We start from the raw sequence: 23,654 nt of genomic DNA on the forward strand, positions 1-23,654 counted from the left end.
AAAGATGGCCCGGGCGCTGGGGATGGCTCCTTGGCCTCTGCCTCAGGCGCTAGAGTGGCTCTGGTCTCGGCAGAGCGACGCCCCGGAGGGGCAGAGCATCGCCCCATGGTGGGCGTGCCGGGTGGATCCCGGTCGGGCGCATGCAGGAGTCTGTCTGACTGTCTCTCCCTGTTTCCAGCTTCAGAAAAAAAAAAAAAAAAAAGTCATAAAGCTGATATTATAGCGGAGCCCCAAAATGATAAATTTGGCTTCAGTAGTAGTAGCTATTTAGTTGTAATGAATAGGAGATATGTAAGGGGTAGGAAATAGTTAATTTGTTGCTATCTCTCTTTTAATGGTTCCTGGCATTCCCTTTGAAATGCAGAGAAAAGTTTACCTTTACAGGATTGTCAGGGAAAGCTTACATTGGGAAGGGACTAGACCATTAGGGGAGTTTAAATCACAATAGTTATTTGTAAAAGCCTAGCCACAAGATTTACTATGAAAAGTTAAGGCGCATAAATTAATTAAAAACTTATTTCACCAATCTTAAATCTTTAGTTTGTATCCTAAAAAAACAGGGAGTTTTTTCACAGATAATTCCTGGAGGCCGATTGTCCCAGAGGCACCAGGTCCTGACTGTTCCTGAAACACCTGCCCCCCCCCCTTGCCTTGAAGATGTACCGAAAACACCAGATAGGACCATGCTGATTGTGCCTGTGCTATGTCAGAAGAACTTGCTGAGAAGTCGTTCCTGCAACTGAACCTCTACCTCTCGCACATTGTTACATGACTAACTGCCTGGACATTTTTTTCCCATATACCCTTACTAACAGCCCCTGGACCCTATAAAAACCACCAGCACCAGAAAAGTGTTAAGGCAGTTCTTTTGGACAGGAGTCCCCTGCCTTCTCAAGTTGTTGCAATTTGAATTAAAGATTCTCTTATACCTATCCAGACCCTGTTTTAAAAGGATGATGGACAACACGAATCCTGGCTTGTTTTGGTAATAATATACAGCAAAGAACGGATCTAACTTAAGATCTCTCTAGCTCAAGTCCACTCCATGTGCTGTTTACACGTTGCTATTTTTTTTTTTTTTTTTTTTTTTTTTCATTTTTCTGAAGCTGGAAACGGGGAGAGACAGTCAGACAGACTCCCGCATGCGCCCGACCGGGATCCACCCGGCACGCCCACCAGGGGGCGACGCTCTGCCCACCAGGGGGCAATGCTCTGCCCATCCTGGGCGTCGCCATGTTGCGACCAGAGCCACTCCAGCGCCTGAGGCAGAGGCCACAGAGCCATCCCCAGCGCCCGGGCCATCTTTGCTCCAATGGAGCCTTGGCTGCGGGAGGGGAAGAGAGAGACAGAGAGGAAAGCGCGGCGGAGGGGTGGAGAAGCAAATGGGCGCTTCTCCTGTGTGCCCTGGCCGGGAATCGAACCCGGGTCCTCCGCACGCTAGGCCGACGCTCTACCGCTGAGCCAACCGGCCAGGGCCACGTTGCTATTTTTTAACAGGGGCATCTTTTCAAAGCCTACATTGCATATTATCAATCATAACAAAAATGTACTTTTCCAAAACAAAAGACTTTTTAAAAACATTTCTTTAAGGAAGTGTAATTTTACATACAGTAAAATGCCCCAGCTTCAGCTATGGAGCTTTACCTGATTTTCTTGACTACCCTGACCTCTTCTACTCAATATGGTTAATGTGAATATTTTGTTTTCCACAAATATCTTATAATTTCCCAGAAGACTTCATATGATGCATAGAATCCTCCATACATACACAGAGCTGAGCATAAAGCAATAGTCCTATTACTGTAACAGCATCAATTGGGTACATGTACTTTGGGAGGCTCCTCAGATATATTCTCTGTAACCGTCACAATGACCCTGCAAGGCAAATATTATTAAGTACATCTTAAAGATAAAGGAACTGAGTGTCAAAGAGATAAAGTTCAGAGAGCATGTAGAAGTGAATTGAAGAGTGGGTCCCACACAGGTCCTGGCACTGGTTTGGGCTACTCTGCTGTACACTGTTGGTCCTGGCTGGTTCGAAGTAATTGAAGGAAAACTTAAAACTTTTAAGAGAGGCACTTCAAAGAGTCATCCCATCCAGGTACTAATGGAGACACTAAAGATAATAAAACCATGCCTAATTGATATAACCTATGACTGTCTAGGTCTATGAGAGAACTAATTCTATACATCAGGCCTTCTGACTTCCAGGGCTCTCGTCCTGCCAGTTATTGTTCCATGAAAATCCAGAACTTGAAAGAGAGAGTTCATATTTTCAACATCCCCAGATTAATTCTTACCTATAACATCTCTAATAGCAGTCTTCTAATCGTGCTTGAAGATGTCCAGTTATTGGAAACTCACCAACCACTAACACAGCACTTGCCATCCAAAGAATGGGTCAAAGGTGATGCTATTAGAAATTTGTGTTCCCATGATTCTACAATATGCTGTTTCTTCCTATGTTTGAGAGCAATAATAAGTCTTACTGTAATTGCCCCTTTCTTTTGTTAAATATCCTGTTTCTTTCATGTCATACAATATGCTTCTGAGCCCTGTCAGCATTCTGATTTTATTACTTTGTCAGTACTCTTCTTAAAAGATGAACAAGGTTACTGCATAAGATCTAAATTTGTCATTTTTCAAAGATATTTATCAAGATTTTCTCATTATGTAGTTTTGATTACTTGTTTAGTTACCGTATTTGACTTAAAATAAACCTTTGAATTCCTTAATTTTCCATTCCCCTATTTGCTAGATAGAATATTGTTATTTCAGTTATAGCTTCCTGGAAAACTTTATAAAGCAATTGATGAAAAAAACAAATATGAGTTATCCCAAGGTCTAAAGGAAAATGTACTCATTTTTACATAAGAATTATACAGACAATTAAATGAACATAAAGTAATACTAACAGAGGATGAGGATAAAAACATATTCACTAATGCCCTGATTATATCATGAAAAAGATTCTTAACACTGGCACCCATCTAAGCCAGTTATATAAAATACATTTTAAGGTTAAAAAAATAAACTTTGTCAAGTGCCTGAAACAATTATAAAATAAACACATATGGTTCCTCTTAAATAATTTTCTTTATAGCAACTGTAAATGAAATCCCAAGTTCACTCCAGGCAAATGAGCTTTAATGCAGAAATCAAAATATAGCCACGTTTCTCTCTGGAAGTCATGGGAAAGTTGGTTGAGAAGTTACAGGTTCTCTGCTGCTTTTTTCACCAATAAGTCCTCACTTGACATATATCCTTAGGGAGGTAAAAAGTAAAAAATAGCTCACGGTGATGATCCCAACCAGACTTGGCAATCAAAGAAAGCTTAGATATTTTAAAAAGTTAAATATTCTACATCAAGTTCTTAAAATAAATTTCAGTTTCCCAGATCATGTTGGACTCTATTCACTGGAAATGTTGATAGGTTGAAATTTCTTGATGCACCAAATTGAACAAAGAAAGAAAGAATAATGTTGTTTGAAGAAGTTAGCCATCATTAAATTACCTAGTTTCTATAATTTGCACATGAACTGCAGCAATATGACTATGATTAGAGGCCCTTGAGTCAGACTGTGTGGGTTCAGATTCTGATTCTCTTATGCAATAGCTCTATAACTTTGGGTGAGCAACATGAAAGTATGAAGACCTATCTAACAGGAGTAATTGATAGTGTCTATTACAGCTCAGGACATGCTTTCTCATTTGTAATTGTATTTGTCCTCAGTAACTATCTCAGAATAATAGGTAATTTTCTTTCTTCCATTCAACCTGTATTTATTCAGAATCTACTTTTTAATGCATTAAAAAGATAGGCAAGGTCTGTGCTTTCATGGAGATGTCATTCTGTCAGGGATAAACAGGCAATAACATGTAAGCAAAGTAATACATAAGATCATTTCAGACAATGACAATTGTTAAGAAGCTAATAAGATTGGGGACTGAGGTTTATATAGGTCAATCAGTGAAGCCTTCCCATGGAAAAGTGCCTTTTTGTATTAGAACTTGAATGAAGAAATAAAACCAAACAGAAGAAAAGCTGGGTGAGTACAGGTTAAGGGGATTTTCCCAAGTAAATGCCCTAAGGCAGTGGTTCTCAAACTTTTTGAAGTCAGGGCGCATTTAAAATCTTATGAATAATTGTTGGTGCACTATATAATATACAAATTTCTGAGAAATATGTTATAATAATTAAGTCAAATTTTAATGAAAAAAATATAAAGTCCAAGTGTACTTTTATGGTAATTAAATGAAATAAATATAAATACTACAAAATTAAATTTATTCTGACATTAAAAAATATTTTTATGTTACATTTTTTGAGTTATGCTTTTTAGAATTTGTAAAAAGGAGGGGTTAAAAATAAAAAATTGACAAAAAGTTATCTTTATATATATATATAGATACATTCTTAGTAAGATTTAGTAAATTTGGCAGGTCCCAGTGCAAATGTGTTAAGTTTTTTCACGCTTCTGTTTATTAGAAACATGAGCCTGATGTGTCCTAGCAATTTCTTCAATGTTTGGGCATATATTTATATTTGAAAGGCAAACTCTCATTTCCTCGTCAATACATTGAAGAATTCCTCTCTTTTTACTCTTAATTGTGTTGAGGGCAAAAAATTCTAATTCACATAAATAGTATGTTGAAAATTGTAATAAAATGTTCAAAGCTTTTTTAGATACTGCCACATATTCTTCTTTTACAGAAATCCAAAAGGCTTCAAGGCTTAAAATTCCTTATGTTTAATCATCAATCCACAATCAGTGGATATAGCTGCCAGTTCTTCTTCTTCTGTTAGTGTTAAACCAAAATCACTTGAAGCTTTCATGAATGAGTTTCTAATCCAATCGTATTGTTCAGTGTTAAGTAATGGAAAATGCTATAAATTAAATTCTGCCCATCAGCCTTCAAGTCCTATTTTATTTACACTTAACTTTTGCTCACTTCCAGAATCAGATTCTTTAATATCATGCTTCTTTTTGAGAAATCTATCCATTTTATTTGGGTGTATTTATCTAAAAATAAATAATGATGTGTTAATAATAAATATAATAATGATATATTAACAAAAAGAGCAGTGTTTTATAATTAAATGGTATAATAGAGTAACTATATTTCTTTTTTTTAACTGGGCACATGCTGTGAACCAGAGCAGCTAGTAATTCCAGGTCCCGAGTGGGAATGGTGCAGAATTAAGAAAATACATGGAATTAAGAAAATATGGGATTGTGAGGGCCTTGTAATTTCTGCTGACAAGAACAAAGCACACCCAAAAACTGAATCTTGCTTTATTTATAGGGCAAAGTGTATCATTAGCAAATCAATGAGACCTTTAGTCATGTTTCCAAGGCAACCCAACAGTTTTACCAAGTGCAGAAAACCCCTACCATACATATCATCTTAACTTTACACCAAACAAAGGATAGAAGAAACTTGCCTCCAGTCTTTCCAGGGAACATGGGGGCTAGTGTAAACAATCCAGCACCACAGTTTAACAGGCTTTTGCAACCTAATCAGGCAAGTGAGGTGGAGGGTTGGGCAGATTGTCAGTTTACAGCCAATTCCCCACACCTCTGTCCTCCAGAAATCTAAACTCCAAAATCCCTGTTGGTTTTTTGGTCCCCAACAGGCACATATTTCTCTGGAATAACATAGGGTGCACCTGGAAATATTCTAGGGCGCACCAGTGTGCCCTGGCGCATACTTTGAGAACCACTGCCCTAAGGAATAAGGTATTACTATGTAGGTTTCAGGACAGACTAAAGTCACCCAACATAAACTATATGTAGTTTTTGTATATCAATTATACCTTAATTATTATTATTATTATTATTATTATTATTATTCAGCTGAAAGGTAGTGAGGATATGGAGAATGAAGAGAGAGGGTGTCAGGGAGGTAGCCAGGACAAGAATTCTTCTGTAGTGTGTAGGTTTGTAACCAGTAAAAGACTTTTCCAAGATCACTCGAGAACCAGGACTAGAGTCTAGATATTCTCACTCCAATCAGTATGTTGAATTTTCTTTTATAAGATATTCTGCTTGATGAACCAGACTGCTGGGTATAACCAAGCAAAAATACCTTTTCATTTTCAAATATATTTATATTTGTAAAAAATATATCTTTTGATGACATAGTCATTTTATTATTATCACCAGTCTGAATACATCTAGTGTAGCACATAGTTAGCTAACACTATACTTTTTCTTTTTTTTTTTTCACTTTTTTTTTAAATTTTATTTTTTTAATGGGGTGACATCAATAAATCAGGATACATATATTCAAAGATAACAAGTCCAGGTTATCTTGTCGTTCAATTATGTTACATACCCATCACCCAAAGTCAGATTGTCCTCTGTCACCTTCTATCTTGTTTTCTTTGTGCCCCTCCCCCTCCCCCTTTCCCTCTCCCATTCCCCCCTCCCCCCCCCGTAACCACCACACTCTTATCAATGTCTCTTAGTTTCACTTTTATGTCCCACCTACGTATGGGATAACGCAGTTCCTGTTTTTTTCTGATTTACTTATTTCGCTTCGTATCATGTTATCAAGATCCCACCATTTTGCTGTAAATGTTCCGATGTCATTTCTTATGGCTGAGTAGTATTCCATAGTGTATATGTGCCACATCTTCTTTATCCAGTCATCTATTGACGGGCTTTTTGGTTGTTTCCATGTCCTGGCCACTGTGAACAATGCTGCAATAAACATGGGGCTGCATGTGTCTTTACGTATCAATGTTTCTGAGTTTTTGGGGTATATACCCAGTAGAGGGATTGCTGGGTCATAAGGTAGTTCTATTTTCAGTTTTTTGAGGAACCACCATACTTTCTTCCATAATGGTTGTACTACTTTACATTCCCACCAACAGTGTATGAGGGTTCCTTTTTCTCCACAGCCTCTCCAACATTTGCTATTACCTGTCTTGCTAATAATAGCTAATCGAACAGGTGTGAGGTGGTATCTCATTGCAGTTTTGATTTGCATTTCTCTAATAGCTAAAGAAGATGAGCATCTTTTCATATATCTGTTGGCCATTTGTATTTCTATCTGGGAGAAGTGTCTGTTCATATCCTCTTCCCATTTTTTTATTGGATTGTTTGTTTGTTTGTTGTTGAGTTTTATGAGTTCTTTGTATATTTTGGATATTAGGCCCTTATCTGAGCTGTTGTTTGAAAATATCATTTCCCATTTAGTTGGCTTTCTGTTCACTTTGTTATCAGTTTCTCTTGCTGAGCAAAAACTTCTTAGTCTGATGTAGTCCCATTCATTAATTTTTGCCTTCACTTCTCTTGCCTGTGGAGTCAAATTCATAAAATGCTCTTTAAAGCCCAGGTCCATGAGTTGAGTACCTATGTCTTCTTCTATGTACTTTATTGTTTCAGGTCTTATGTTTAGATCTTTGATCCATTTTGAGTTAATTTTTGTACAGGGGGAGAGACTGTAGTCTAGTTTCATTCTTTTGCATGTGGCTTTCCAGTTTTCCCAGCACCATTTATTGAAGAGGCTTTCTTTTCTCCATTGTGTGTTGTTGGCCCCTTTATCAAAAATTATTTGACTATATATATGTGGTTTTATTTCTGGACTTTCTATTCTGTTCCATTGGTCTGAGTGTCTATTTTTCTGCCAATACCATGCTGTTTTGATTGTTGTGGCCCTATAATATAGTTTGAAGTCAGGTATTGTAATGCCCCCAGCTTCATTCTTTTTTTTTAGGATTGCTTTGGCTATTCGGGGTTTTTTATAGTTCCATATAAATCAGATGATTTTTTGCTCTATTTCTTTAAAAAATGTCATTGGAAGTTTGATGGGAATTGCATTAAATTTGTATATTGCTTTGGGTAATATAGTCATCTTGATTATATTTATTCTTCCTAGCCAAGAACAAGATATATTCTTCCATCTCATTATATCTTTTTCGATTTCCCTTAACAATGGTTTATTGTTTTCATTATATAAGTCCTTTACATTCTTTGTTATGTTTATTCCTAAGTATTTTATTTTTTTTGTTGCAATCGTGAAGGGGATTATTTTTTTGAGTTCATTCTCAATTGTTTCATTGTTGGCGTATAAAAAGGCTTCTGTATGTTAATTTTGTATCCTGCGACCTTACTGTATTGGCTTATTGTTTCTAGTAGTCTTTTTGTGGATTCTTTGGGGTTTTTGATGTATAGGATCATATCATCTGCAAAAAGTGATACCTTTACTTCTTCTTTTCCGATATGGATGCCTTTTATTTCTTTGTCTTGTCTGATTGCTCTGGCTAGAACCTCTAGTACCACATTAAATAAGAGTGGAGAGAGTGAACAACCCTGTCTTGTTCCCGATTTAAGGGGGAAAGCCTTCAGTTTAGTGCCATTTAATATGATGTTAGCTGAGGGTTTATCATATATGGCCTTTATCATGTTGAGATATTTTCCTTCTATACCCATTTTGTTGAGAGTCTTAAACATAAAATTGTGTTGTATTTTATCAAAAGCCTTTTCTGCGTCTATTGATAAGATCATGTGGTTTTTGTTCTTTGTTTGTTGATATGGTGTATTACGTTAACCGTTTTACGTATGTTGAACCATCCTTGAGATTCTGGGATGAATCCCACTTGATCATGATGTATTATTTTTTTAATATGTTGTTGTATTTGATTTGCTAGTATTTTGTTTAGTATTTTAGCATCTGTATTCATTAGAGATATTGGTCTGTAGTTTTCTTTTTTTGTGCCATCCTTGCCAGGTTTTGGGATGAGGGTTATGTGGCCTCATAAAATGTGTTTGGAAGTATTGCTTCTTCTTCAATTTTTTGGAAGACTTTGAGTAGAATAGGAACCAAGTCTTCTTTGAATGTTTGATAAAATTCGCTGGTATAGCCGTCAGGGCCTGGACTTTTATTTTTGGGAAGGTTTTTAATGGTTTTTTCTATTTCTTCTCTACTGATAGGTCTGTTTAGGCTTTCTGCTTCTTCTTGACTCAGTCTAGGAAGGTTGTATTGTTCTAGGAATTTATCCATTTCTTCTAGGTTGTTGAATTTAGTGGCATAAAGTTTTTCATAGTATTCTACAATAATTCTTTGTATATCTACGGTGTCCGTGGTGATTTCTCCTCTTTCATTTTTGGATTTTGTTTATATGAGTTCTTTCTCTTTTTTCCTTGGTAAGTCTTGCCAAGGGTTTGTCAATTTTGTTGATCTTTTCAAAGAACCAGCTCCTTGTTCTATTAATTTTTTCTATAGTTTTTCTGTTCTCTATTTCATTTATTTCTGCTCTGATTTTTATTATCTCCTTTTTCGGCTGGTTTTGGGTTTTCTTTGTTCTTCTTTTTCTAGTTCCTTAAGGTGGGAAGTTAAGTGGTTCACTTGGGCTCTCTCTTGTTTGTTCATATATGCCTGAAGTGATATGAACTTCCCTCTTATCACTGCTTTTGCTGCATCCCACAGATTCTGATATGTCGTATTGTCATTTTCATTAGTCTGTATATATCTTTTGATCTCTGCACTTATTTCTTCTTTGACCCATTCATTTTTTAAAAGTATGTTGTTTAGTTTCCACATTTTTGTGGGATTTTTTTCCTCTTTTTTGCAGTTGATTTCTAGTTTTAAGGCTTTATGATCAGAAAATATGCTTGGTACAACTTCAATTTTTCTGAATTTGCTGATGTTGTTTTTGTGGTCCAACATATGGTCAATTCTTGAGAATGATCCATGTACACTGGAGAAAAATGTATACTCAGTCACTTTGGGATGAAATGTCCTCTAGATGTCTATCATATCCAGGTGCTCTAGTGTTTTGTTTAAGGCCACTATGTCTTTGTTGATTCTCTGTTTGGATGACCTATCTAGAGCCGTCAGCCGTGTATTAAGGTCTCCAAGTATGATTGTATTTTTGTCAGTTTTTGTTTTGAGGTCAATAAGTAGCTGTCTTATATATTTTGGTGCTCCTTGGTTTGGTGCATATATATTAAGAATTGTTATGTCTTCTTGATTCAGTGTCCCCTTAGCCATTACGAAATGGCCATTTTTGTCTCTGAGTACTTTTGCTGTCTTGTAGTCAGCATTATTATCTGATATGAGTATTGCTACACCTGCTTTTTTTTGGATGTTATTTGCTTGGAGTATTGTTTTCCAGCCTTTCACTTTGAATTTGTTTTTATCCTTGTTACTTAGATGAGTTTCCTGTAGGCAGCATACAGTTGGATTTTCTTTTTTAATCCATTCTGCTACTCTGTGCCTTTTTATTGGTGAGTTTAATCTGTTTACATTTAGTGTAAGTATTGAAACTTGTGAGTTCCCTATTGCCATTTTTTTATCTTGCTTTCTGTTAGTTTTGTGTCTTGTTTGATCCTTCTCTTTCGTTTTTCTATCTTTTGTTTTTATTTGGTTGTATTCCATACATTTTTCCTCTGTTGCTATCTTTTTTATCTCATGTGCTTCTGTGTGGTTTTTTCAATGGTGGTTACCTTTGAGTAATGAAAAGGGTCCCTACCCTGTTCATTGTAGCGAACTATTTTGTGAGTACTTTTGCACTCCATCGTCCTTTGCTACTGTTAATCTCCATCTTCTCCCCCTCTTTCTTTTTGTTGTTGTCACAGTTTAAATTTGGTTTTATTGTGTTCTTCTTGGAGCTTTTACTTGTGGCTCTGATTTTTTTGTTCTTTGTATCTGATTGGAGAACCCCCTTTAGTAATTCCTGGAGTGGGGGTTTTCTGATGATAAATTCCCTCATATTTTCTGTATCTGTGAATGTTTTTATTTCTCCTTCATATTTGAAGGATAGCTTTGATGGGTATAGTATTCTGGGCTGAAAGTTCCTCTCTTTCAGGACTTTAAATATTGGGGTCCACTCTCTTCTAGCTTGTAGAGTTTCTACTGAGAAATCTGATGATAATCTAATGGGCCTTTATATGTTGTATTCTTCTTTTCCCTGGCTGCCTTGAGAATTTTTTCTTTGCTGTTGGTTTGTGTCTATTTCATTATGATATGCCTTGGAGTAGGTTTGTTGGGGTTAAGAAAACTCGGAGTTCTGTTTGCTTCTTGAATTTGAGGCTTTAGTTCTTTCCACAGGCTTGGGAAGTTCTCATCTATTATTTGTTTGAGTATGTTCTCCATTCCATTTTCTCTCTCTTCTCCCTCTGATATACCTATTATTCTTATGTTATTCTTTTTGATGGAGTCAGATAATTCTTGTAGGGCTATCTCATTTTTTTTAATTTTTGAGTCTCTTTCTTCTTCTCTCTGTTGTGCCTCAAGTTGCTTGTCTTCTATTTCACTAATCCTCTCTTCTATCTGACCTGTTCTATTAGCTAAGCTTGTTACTTCGTTTTTCAGCTCGTGAATTGAGTTTTTCATCTCTGTTTGATTTGTTTTTATAGTTTCAATTTCCTTGGACATATATTCTTTGTGTTCATTGAGGTGTTTTCTGAGCTCCCTAAATTGCCTTTCTGTGTTTTCTTATATATCTCAGAGGATTTTTAGGATTTCTATCTTGAATTCTCTGTCATTTAGCTCCAAGGTTTCCAATATATTAAATTTTTTCTCCATAGATTTTTCCTCATCTAGCTGTGTTACCTCTCTTTCTTTTGTATCCATGATATTTGATTTTCTCTTCCTTAATGGCATCTGAGGGTGGTTTTGTTGATAGTATTAATGAGATTTAATAAAGAATAAAAAGTTAAAAAAAATAAAAAAATAAAAAATCGAAGAGTTGTCTTTTTTTTAAAAAAAATTAATAATGAAATAAAGAAAAATAAAATAAAATAAAAATTTTAAAAAAAGGAAATTATTCCCCCCCCCTCCTTTTTTCCTCTCCTCTCCTCTCCCCTCTTTCTTGAGAAAATCTTGTGGTGAACTGTGAATTATAACAAACAATGCCTGTGATGGAGGGCCTGAATTGGTGAAAAGTAATAAAGGGGCAAAAAAAAAAGAAAAAAAATAAAAAGAAAAAAAAAGGGGGTATGGACCCACAAAAATCAAATAAGGAAAAAATTTGGGTCAAGAATAAAATGATTTGCTTTTAGGTGTTGGTTGTCTAAGAGTTATGATGAGAGGAATAAGAGGAAAACAGAAAAATGGGGGGACAAATTAAAAAATTACTATTGTATTTAGTGGAACAAGAACTAGATAAAATGGAGAGCCAGGGATGGGAGCACTGCTAGTGAGTTTAAAAGGTGAAGTACAAACCCCCCAAAATGCCACAAACATAAGTTTGAGTCCCAGATAAGATAATTTGTTTGTTATTGAGGTTTGAATGAGAGTAGATGTAAAGGAGAAAGGAAGAAACTAATATAGAGGGAGAAAAGAAAGAGAGAGAGAGAAAAAAAGAGGGAACCACTAAAAGAAGAAAAAAGAAAGGAGAGAGAGAGAGAGAGAGAGAGAGAGAGAGAGATTTAAGGGTTTTGGAGTGCAACCCTCATAGAGAGAAAGGAAGAGGAAAGAAAAGATAATGGGAGATGTAACACCTATGGGTAGTGTAGTTCAAGGAGAGGAGAGAGTAAGACCGGCAGAGAGTTAATCGGCCAAATTGGAGGAGGAAAAAAAGTATCAAGAATGAAGATAAGAGAAACAAACGAACAAATATAATAAAATGGGATAGGTTATAAAGTCTGCAGATTATTCTTGATTTTGAGAGGTTATCTTCTTGCTTTTTCTTTTCTCTCCCTCTTCCTGGTCGGTGACTCTGTACCCCGGGTTCTGCCCCTTTGGCACGCTCAGGTAGAGGTTTGCAGTTGATAAGTCTCTATGGCAATGTCATGTATTGTGCTTTAGTCTCGTTGGCAGTCGAGGCTCATTAGCATTTATAGGCTCCGACAGTGAGAGAGTCCGTGTTCCTGGAGCCTGTCTCCTAGTCTTTCCTTCCTCAATTAGTAGCCTGTTAATCCAGCTATGGGGTTGCTGCTGCCTCTGCCTGGATAGTAAGAGGCTCAAAGAGCTGGCAACTCCCCACTCTATTTCCACTCAGCACAGGGCTCTGGGTAAGGCTCAGTCAGTCAGAGCTGCTAGCATAATCAGGCGGGCTTTCCGCCCACTCAAAGACCTCTGGCTCTGCCACTCTGTCCGGTAACACAGGCGGGCGCCCACTTCTGGGGCGCTTGGAGGAAACTCTCACTCACTGTCTGCGCACGCAGACCAGGATATTTGGCCAGCAGTCTCGCGATCTGAGTGAAACCCCCAACCGCATGGAAAAGTTGCAGCGTTGGAATTAGCTCTCGCTCCGTCCCTGTGCGCGGCTTTTGTAAGGCACTGGGGCAGCCCGAGATTCCGCTTTGGCCCACACAAAGGCCCCTGACTCTGCCCCTTTGTGCGATAACACAGGCGCACACTGCCGAGGCACTCAGAGGAATCTCTCACTCCCTATCTGCGCGCGCAGACCAGGATATGAGGCTGGCCTCGTTTCCCTCTGAGTGAAACCCCCAGCAGCACGGAAAATTTTCACCGTTGGAATTAGTTCTCGCTCCCTCCCTTGCGCGGCTTTCCCAGGGTGCTGAGGCTGCCCAGAGATTCTGCTTTCGGCCCACAGAAAGGCCTCTGACTCTCCTTCTCTGTGGGGTAACACAGGCACCCACTCCCGGGGCTTAGGAAGAAATCTCTCGCCCACTAACTGCGCACCGACCAGGAGATTGGGTAAAATGGCTGCCCCACTTGTCTTTCTTTGTTTGGGTTTGGCGCGAGTGTTAGCTTGTATTGCCCAGGTTGCCACAGGATCAGTTTTTCCTCGGCTTGGATCTCCATGCCACAGCCTGGTTCGGCCGTTTGTGCCACGGCCTGGATCTATTCACCCCCTTTGCCTGCCTCAGTTTCTATATTCACAGTTACCAGAGAAAGCCACCCTGTTTAGGTTAGTAAGGAAGGCAGAGCATTTCTTACTCTCTATTTCCTTCGGGGTTTGGTTATATATGTAGCCAATTTTTCACTCGACCATACCTTCGGGTGTATTGCGAAGCATCTGGAGGCTCCAAGTAGAGGTTTTTCTGTTTCTGGTTGAAGATCTTGTTGAGTTTTGGGGGAGATTTATCAGTATCGCTTCCTACCCCGCCATTACTCTGACGTCATCTTGAGCCAACACTATACTTTTTCAATGATTTGTTTAACCAATAACACTGTGAAGATGATAATAGTGAGACTAACATATAACTACAGTTTCCTGTAATGGATATTTTGATGTAAGTTACCTTAAATTGAAATATAGGAAAGTATAAATACACATTGATTTCATCAGACAACACTTAGGCATCTTATTCAAACATTCCTCTTAAGTATTTAAGAACCTCTAAGGGTTAGATTTTATGATTTTGACAAAGTTTGTTGTAGAAACACTCAAAGTGTAGCCAGTGTATGATTAATACATAGGTTGTTAGTTATCATCTTACCACCAATAAGCTTATGCTTATTTCAGTTGACTTTAAAAGTGGTTTGGCAGGGACCTTATTTTTCAAGCAAGAACAAATATGTTAAAAAATTGTTCAGAATATTGAAGATATGTGGATCAAGTTGCATGAAGTATGTGAATATTAGGCAGAGGGTAGGGGGTAGACACAATAATGGTGAGGTTTATTTTATAATAAGCAGATGAAACTTATTGGGATTAACCATTAGTAAAACTCTTTGTCAATCCTTGTATTGTCTTCTTTAGAATTAGATGTAAATTTATGAGACAAATGCAGGAATATCCCACTCCTTTTACATTTTTGAAACATAATGATTACAGTTATAGACTTTGGAGTAAGAGTGCCTGGGTTCAAATTTTAGTTCTCCTATACAATGGCTGCATATCTTTGGGCAAGTTACTAAACCTCCTCCATGTTCTTTGGTTTCTTTAATTGAATATAATAATACATGTACTTTATTAAAATGTTCATGAATATAAATAATAGTCTACATGTAAACATGTTGAACAGTGCCTGACACATAGCCACAAATTAACTCCAGAAATACTAAGTAGTATATTTATTATCATTGCTATTATATTCCATGTATAAATACACCATAATCATGGATTTCCTAATAACCATAAGGCTGGCTCAAAATAATTGTCTATGATTGTATGAGTGTTATGGGACATATGCCAGATTTAAGATGAAGACAGTATCTTTTTCTTCCACTTAATGAGTCATGTTTTTGTTTCCTGTACTATTCAAAAATAGCAGAACATACAAAAGTTATTTAGAGAAGTTTGACTTTGATTATCAACTGTCATCCCTAATGTTTTTCCGTTGTTTAAAAATGATAACAGCATTTTTTTTCTGATTACTATAACTACTAAAGCAGAAGCATCAGGATATTATGTCTGTTTTAGTTGAATAAATTTTTTTTGTGAACTGACTATATGCCAGACACTGTTTTGAATCACAGACATAAATGATTTAGACTCCCTATGTTTAAAAAAATCAATTTTTTTCTCCTTTTCTGGTAATTTCACTTTTCTGTTGCTCTCTTTATGTCTACCTAAAAGTTAACAAAAAGAAAAAAGATCTCATAAATCAGCATTGTCAGGAGTTAGTTGAATACCACTAGAATCTTAGGAAAGGGGCAAAAATAACTTAAAGTTGCCTTGACTAGGAGATAAATTTATGATTTCTCTTCAGAAGTACCGTATTTCCCTGTGTATAAGATCCTCCCATGTATAAGATGCACCTTAATTTTGAGGCCCTAAATTTGAAAAAAAAAATATGTATTACATAAAGTTATTGAACTCAAGTTTTATTCACCATAAAATTCATACAACTCCTCATCACTATCAAAACTCCCATCCATTAGCTTGTCCTCTTCTGTGTCTGATGACAATCAGTCTTCAACAATGAGCATGAAAATAAGAGTGAAAAAGTGGAGAATGCAGGTAAAAAAAAAATCTATAACCACTGTATAAGACACACCTAGTTTTTAGACCCCAAATTTTTTGAAAAAAAGGTGCATTTTATACGGGGGTATGTGGCAATGATGGTATCTATTATGACCTCCACTCATTTTAGTGAAGGCAAACTCTATGTCAGATGTTGTTTTGACCCTGTATATCATTTTTAATCCTTTCAGTAATTCTTTTCATCATGTTCATTGAGGACAGTGTAATCTAGAGATTCAAATCCTACTCTTTCGATTCCCTTACTTACCAACAATATTATGTCTCCTTTATTAGAGGTTTGTTCATATTTTTTCCTAGTGTCTTCTCTTTTGCTGTAGCAGTTAACTCAATAAGTTTATGAATATTGAGATTAAATTTATGAATAGTTTAAATTAATAACACAATCAACTCCTAAAAAAGGTGATCACATCTTAACCATGTTTATGTTGCCACATCTAGCATAGTAATCAAATAAACTTACACTTACACATCTACTGAATGACACAATTGGTGATGCAATAAATGAAAGGAGGAGCTGAATTTATGAGAAACTTGCTTTTAGATGGAAAAGAGACTATCATTTTTAAGTATTTAAAACACATTATTGAATATTTTATTTAAGAACACATAGTCTGTTGTTTAATATCTTTGTAGAGCTTTTATAGGAGAAAACTATCAAAAGCTGACTTTTGGTACCATAATACAGAGAAAGAGAACAAAGTAGAATTGTATAATTGTCTCAAATACTCGTGATAACTAACTTGGCTGTGCCTTTCTCATGATTAATTAGAGAAATGTGTAACAAATAGTAAAGCAGGAATCATCAGCAAAACAGCAATTATAGATTGAATCTCAACATTATGAAATATCCGCTCCTTAAGCCAAAAAACAATAAGTACTGAATTTTCCCAAGCAAATAATTGCAAAGAGATTAATTGAAAAAAATAGTGATAATTATCATCATATGAAAATTCATATAATAATGACAAATCAATTTTTTTTAAATATGACGTTGATTTTTAGCTAGTAACAAAACACAACTTGAGAAAAACATCAGAATGATTTGACTCTTGCAAAAGAGATTAACTGCCAGATGCGTGGTTTATAGGAGGGGATTAGGCTGTTTCTGAGCTGTTTGAATTGAATAGGCAAGACACACAGAGGACTGACAGCTCTCCATGCCATCTGAGGGCTTCACAGAGCTTGTCCTTAGTAAAAGAAACCCCTGCTAAATGTAAATAGAGCTCTCCGTGAGAACTTTTACAAGTTCACTCTTTTGTTTAATGAAAAGCTGCCAAATGATGTGGCATTTCTTGGGATGGTACAAACGATCCATTATGGTGATGAAAACACAATGGTCCCGGATTGAAATTTCTAATCTAAAAATGGAAAACATTTTATTCATTGAAGATGTTGGACTGAGGAGCTTTCCTCAGATATATATGCATTGTGTTTTTAGCAAGGCACAGAAAATATCAATTGAAAAACATATATCAATCAATTATATTGCTTAACAATCAGGTACTTTAAAAAGGGCACACAGTTCTTGCTGTGCTAAAATAGAAATTGTGCTATTTATTCACCTTGAGCTTTGTGAAGATAACATGGCACCACTATTTTTTATTTAAATCTTTTCTGCACTTGGCTGGGGAATATATACTTATAATTACAGGGCAGGGGAGAAGGAAAGGAATTGTAGCAACAGATTTTAACTGCACCCCTTCTTGTTACAAACAATAAACTGAGATCCTGGAGGCTACCTGCAATGGCCCATGTCATAAACTGATGGGATACCAGTATTGTCTCAACTAAAACTTTGGTAAAATACTTTTTATGCTTAAATCAACTATTTTGTAATGCAGATCATTTTACAGAGGTGATATCTGGTTATGGGTTTATATTCACTTGGGTCAGAGACTTGCTTTTGTTCTGATAGATTCACATGTAAAGTTACCCTCTCAGGCTGAATTAGAAATGGCAAGAGCTATCTTCAGGTGTTTCAATCTATTCCAAGGCAGTTAACTGCAGCCTGAAACCTGAACTGCTCTGCAAATAACCATGGTTTGTAACAGAGACAGTGACCCAGAAAGGCTGTATGTATTCCCACAAATTCTTCAGTGTCACTAGAAAAGCATTGTGAAATTATTCTATATAAAGAATATCTTTTATTTATCCCATGTTAAGCTCTCTGAAATAAAGCTTCCATGGAACTTACTTAAAACCATTATGAGTTTCATAAACTTCTGTTTTCCAGAAAATAAACACAATATAAACAAATACAGCAACACAAATCAAAGCTCTATCTTAAATCAAACAAATATATCATACTAGCTCTCTGACTTACTAAAAACAGAAGTCTGGATTTAGAAAGATTTTCTTTGTAGTCTGGCAAGAAGTGTTTTTGCACTGATAATCAGGTTTAAGGGAAGAGTGCAGCTGGGGGCTGAGATCAAGAATAAATGAATCAGGATCAGATAAAAATTTCAAGATGATTTTATTTTTCTTTCCCATTTGATCTTTTCCCTGAAAATATGTGACTTAAGAACAAGAATATTGCAAATGTGCTTTTTTAAAGAAACTGAGAGATAAGTGATAATCATGGGGTTGGAAACATCTGTTTACTTCCAAACACACACACATAAACAGAAATAATGCTGTTTTTCTAATTTTTACAATTTTCCTTCATCAAATATATTATCAGGTTATAAATTTTTCTTCCTTATAAAATAAGACTACTGGAAATGGTTTTCAAAATGTATTTCTTGCTCAAGCATGTCAGAGAATTGGCAATATCTCTACCTTTTTTTTTTTTTTTTTGTATTTTTCTGAAGCTGGAAACGGGGAGAGACAGTCAGACAGACTCCCGCATGCGCCTGACCAGGATCCACCCAGCACGCCCATCAGGGGGTGATGCTCTGCCCCTCCGGGGCGTCGCTCTGTTGCGACCAGAGCCACTCTAGTGCCTGAGGCAAAGGCCATGGAGCCATCCCCAGCACCCAGGCCATCTTTGCTCCAATGGAGCCTTGGCTGTGGGAGGGGAAGAGAGAGACAGAGAGGAAGGAGAAGGGGAGGGGTGGAGAAGCAGATGGGCGCTTCTTCTGTGTGCCCTGGCCAGGAATCGAACCCGGGACTTCTGCACGCCAGGCTGACGCTCTACCACTGAGCCAACCAGCCAGGGCTTGTCTTTACCTTTTAAGGAAACAAGTAAGAGTCTAGATTTACTGGATAACATAAGATCTTGATTATGTTGTCATCATTCAATAAAAATTATGACACCTGAGAAGTGATAATAGTATTTGAGCTTACACTAAAAATTGAATCAATAAACAAAAATGATCTTAAACAGTCTTAGAGGAAACATTGAGAAATGTGAACATCTATAAAGGTAGTTTATTCTACTTTTCTCTACAGCATCTTAACATTTTATGAGATGCATTTCTCCAATTAACAAAAGACAACACAATGGCCTGTGGTAGAGACTCCAGGCACAAAAGTTAATGGTAAACTTCCTGAGTGAATATGTTGATAAATGTAAGACTATAGTTCACATGTCAACTTAAGGTTTATGGAATCATATAAAAGTAGTCAACACATAAAGTATAGCAGGCCAAATAACTTTGTGAGGTGTTTAAAAATTAGTCCTTCAAACTGGGGAGAAGATATTTTAAAACATTGTTTTGACATATTTATTATATTTGTAGCAATTTAAAACATACGTTTAAAGTGAAAGGGACTATCAGGATTTAGTTTGTTTAGCTTTTCTATGGAATTGGGTTTAGCTTTTCTTGTATAAAATTGAATTTGTGTTATGTGAATATTGGCACCACATTATGTATTGTGGTATCATATAATAATCTGTCTTGATGAACTCTCATGGTCAAAGTGGGTGTGTGTAATTCAAGATGGAAAACAAAATAAAAAATTAGAGTCACAATCTCTTGTCCTCTTTAGGCTGCTCGAGCAATAACCGATCTAAGGCCAGCTCTCATTTGCAGAAAGAGCCAGGTCAGCTTTGTTAACTCAGGACTTCTATCTCTACACCCCTATTGCAAACTACAACATGACATCAGTGTGATACTGCTGAGTTATGGTAAGTGGAAGGAAAATCCTATATGTCTACATATCCCAGTTCTGAAGAAACCTCTCCTTTGGTATTTGAGAAAGAAGACAGATATATTAAAAAGAAAAACTGTTATCTGGATTTTTGTGGCATTATCTCCTGTGCATGTTCCCTTAACAGAGATTTTTTAGGAATGCTCCATGGGATCAAATAAAGACAAATGAAGGTCAGATCAACTATAGGTGTCTCCTGCTTAATATTAGTAAAGTGCTTATAAAAATTAAACATTCTTCCAGAAAACACTAACTTGGAGCTTATTTCTACTATATGTTAAAGAAAAAAATTAAATTACATTGTATTACACCTCGAACATCTAGCTAATTTCCTAAGTAAAATATAAGAAAAAAAGAAGAAGAAAAAACCCTGGCCTGATAGCTTGGTTGGTTAGAGCAGTGGTCCCTGACCTTTTTTGGGCCACGGACCAGTTTAATGTCAGAAAATATTTTCATGGACTGGCCTTTAGGGTGGGACGGATAAATGCACAAAATAAAATTATGCGACCAGCGTAAAAACTGTGGTATTTTTAAATATCTATAATTGTCGAACTTATGAGACAAGCGTCAAGAGTGAGTCTTAGATAGATGTAACAGAGGGAATCTGGTCATTTTTAAAAAATAAATCATTCGGACTTAAATATAAATAAAACGGATATAATGTAAGTTATTTATTCTTTCTCTGCGGACCAGTACCAAATGGCCCACGGACTGGTACTGGTCCGTGGCCCGGGAGTTGGGGACCACTGGGTTAGAGCATAGTCTGGAAGCATAGAGGTTGCCAGTTTGATCCCCACTCAGGGCACATATAGGAACAGATCGATGGTCTTGTCTCTCTCTCCCTCTCTCCCTTTCTCTCTCTCACTCAAGTCAATGCAATAAACATTTTTAAAAGTCAATATAAAAAAAGAAAAAAAAGTATATGAAAGAACCAAATTATCATTAAGAGGTAAAATGATCAAAACATCACTTCTGACCACTAAATATGGTTAAAAAAACAGCAGGGTCTTTGTTTTATCTGTTTTATGTAGTAACAAGCAGAGTTTGCATGTCTTATATTTATATCTCAACATAGCAGAAAAATACTCCCCAGCAAACATATTTGATAGAAAAACGTGCAGAAAATTTTACAGTGAAATACAAAGCGATCTACTTATAAAATTCTTTTGCTTCACGAAAGTTAAAAGTCTAACCAAAGAGGAGAGATTGAAGCAGCTATTTTGAAATTCATCCACCTGGTTGTGTGTATCCATTACTTTTTGTTTGTTTCTTCTTTTCAATTGCTAAACAGAGTGTTTTTATGATTATATAACTGCCTATTTATTCTTTTTCTATAGAAGCAGGGAAATTCCTAGTTTTTTGCTATAATGAATAGAGTGTGATAAACACTTTATACATGTTGTTTTGTGCTTTTATGTTATCCTTATTGCTATTTTCCCTGTATAGTATATAAAAAAAAACATTAACTCTGCATTATATTAGAATCTACTCTTTTATTTTTTGTATATTATAATTTGATAATGATGGACCTAAGTGTGGATATCTGAACATTTATTCTGTTTGTGATTAGTGAATTAAAGTTTTCATCAAATTGAGTAGGTTTGGGCCAATATTTCTTCTAACGTGTTCTTTGCCTCACTCATCTCCTTCTAGTATTCAAATTACACATGCATTAGACTGCTTGATACTGTCCTTTATATCACTGATTCAATTCAGCATTGTTGTATTTTTTTCAGTCTTTTTAAATCTCATTTTTGGGCATGTATTTAACCTACCTTTATATCAGTTCTATCTTCTGTGATGATCATTCTCAGGTTAAAGCTTCTAAAATTTTAGATTCAGTTATTTTACATTTTTCAGATCTAGAATTTCTATTGCTCCTGTTTTATGGTTTTGATTTCCACATTTGTTCAATCATTTTCTATATTATCCTGTAATACTTTGAGCATATTAATAATAGCTATTGTAAAGTCTGTTACATCTAATATTCAAGTCAATGCTGAGTTAATTTCTGTTGAATAAAATTTGCTTAAATATATGTTCTATATTCTTGTTTCTTTATATACTTTATATCCTTTCATTGTAATACTGGATATGGTATAGAAAAGAAGAATGATGTTTGGATAACATTACATATTTTTCTTAGGAAATAGAAATTCTTTCATATGTCTCATAGCTGAAGTGAAAAGTATTAGAAAGAGTTGAATTAATCTGTGATTTCACTTTAGTGTAAGAAGTTTGGGCACAGGGATACAGTTCTAGATAACCCAAACAAAAAGCCTGCATCTGCTCAGTCTTCTCAGAGATTATTCCACTTAAAATTAGATGTTTGAGCCTGGAGCCAAAGGGTATTGAGGAAGGATATTCCTTATGTATTCAGAGATTCTATGTATCACAAATACTTGAGACAGCAGGAGCTCCCTTTGCCATTTACTTTTTAAATTTTATGTAATTAAGGGATTATTAATATTAAGAGTGATTGATATGTCCAACAGCTTATTGTTGCCTTTAGACCTTCCAGACATGAACTTGTATGATTTGCCCCTGCTTTTAATAATAATTCAGCCAACACCATTTCACCCAGGACCTTCAAATACCCAGTCTGCCTCTAGAGCTACCATAGCTCAGTATGAAACTTTCCTTTCTTGGAAATTGAAGCGAACACAATTGGAGAGAGTTAAGGTTAACTTCTGTAAACCTTATGCCAAAATGTGAGCACAATAATAGTTCAATTAATGGTAAGGAAACAGACAAAGTAAGAAAACAAACGGTCAAAGGAGAAAAATTTCTAATAGAGAATACATTATAATGCAGTTTCATATTTCTGGTTATAATACAATAAAGAATGAATACATGATAATTCAAAAGACAGGACATTTTTTATTATTTTTTAAAAATATTTTATTTATTCATTTTAGAGAGGAGAGAGAAAAAGAAGCAGAAGAGGAGCAGGATCAACTCCCACATGTGCCTTGACCTGGCAAGCCCAGGGTTTCAAAACAGCAGTCTCAGCATTACAGGTTAATGTTCCATCCATTGCACCACCACAGCCCAGGCCAGGATAATTTTTAAAGAATAAAGTTCTAGAGTATGAAAAAGATGAGATTTACTGCACAAGTGAATGTTTTGTACTTTAATAGAAAAACGACCAGGTCTTCCACTAAAAAATTAAGGTTGGTGGTAATATAATTACATTTGTAAATGACTTAGTATCTCTAGATTGCATTTTTATTTATTTATTTATTTATTTATTTATTTATTTATTTATTTATTTATTTTGTATTTTGTATTTTTCTGAAGTGTGAAGCAGGGAGGCAGAGAGACAGACTCCCACATGTGCCCCACCGGGATCCACCTGGCAAGCCCACTAGGGGTTGATATTCAGCCCATCTGGGGCATTGCTCCATTACAACCAGAGCCATCCTCAGCACCCAGGCCAACTTTTGCTCCAGTGGAGCCTTGGCTGTGGGAGGGCAAGAAAGACAGAGAAAGAAAAGAGAAGGCAGGGTGGAGAAGCAGATAGGCGCTTCTCCTGTGTGCTCTGACCTCTCCTGTGTGCTCTGACCGGGAATTGAACCTGGGACTTCCACATGCTGGGCTGGTGCTCTACCACTGAGCCAAAGGCTAAATTGCATTTGTTTTTATCATGAAGTATTACAACAACTAACAGTGATGAGAGAAATAATGTTTTTTCCTAAAAAAGACTGAA

This window comes from Saccopteryx leptura, chromosome 2 (genome assembly GCF_036850995.1).
Source record: "Saccopteryx leptura isolate mSacLep1 chromosome 2, mSacLep1_pri_phased_curated, whole genome shotgun sequence".
In the NCBI taxonomy this organism is placed as follows: domain Eukaryota; kingdom Metazoa; phylum Chordata; class Mammalia; order Chiroptera; family Emballonuridae; genus Saccopteryx; species Saccopteryx leptura.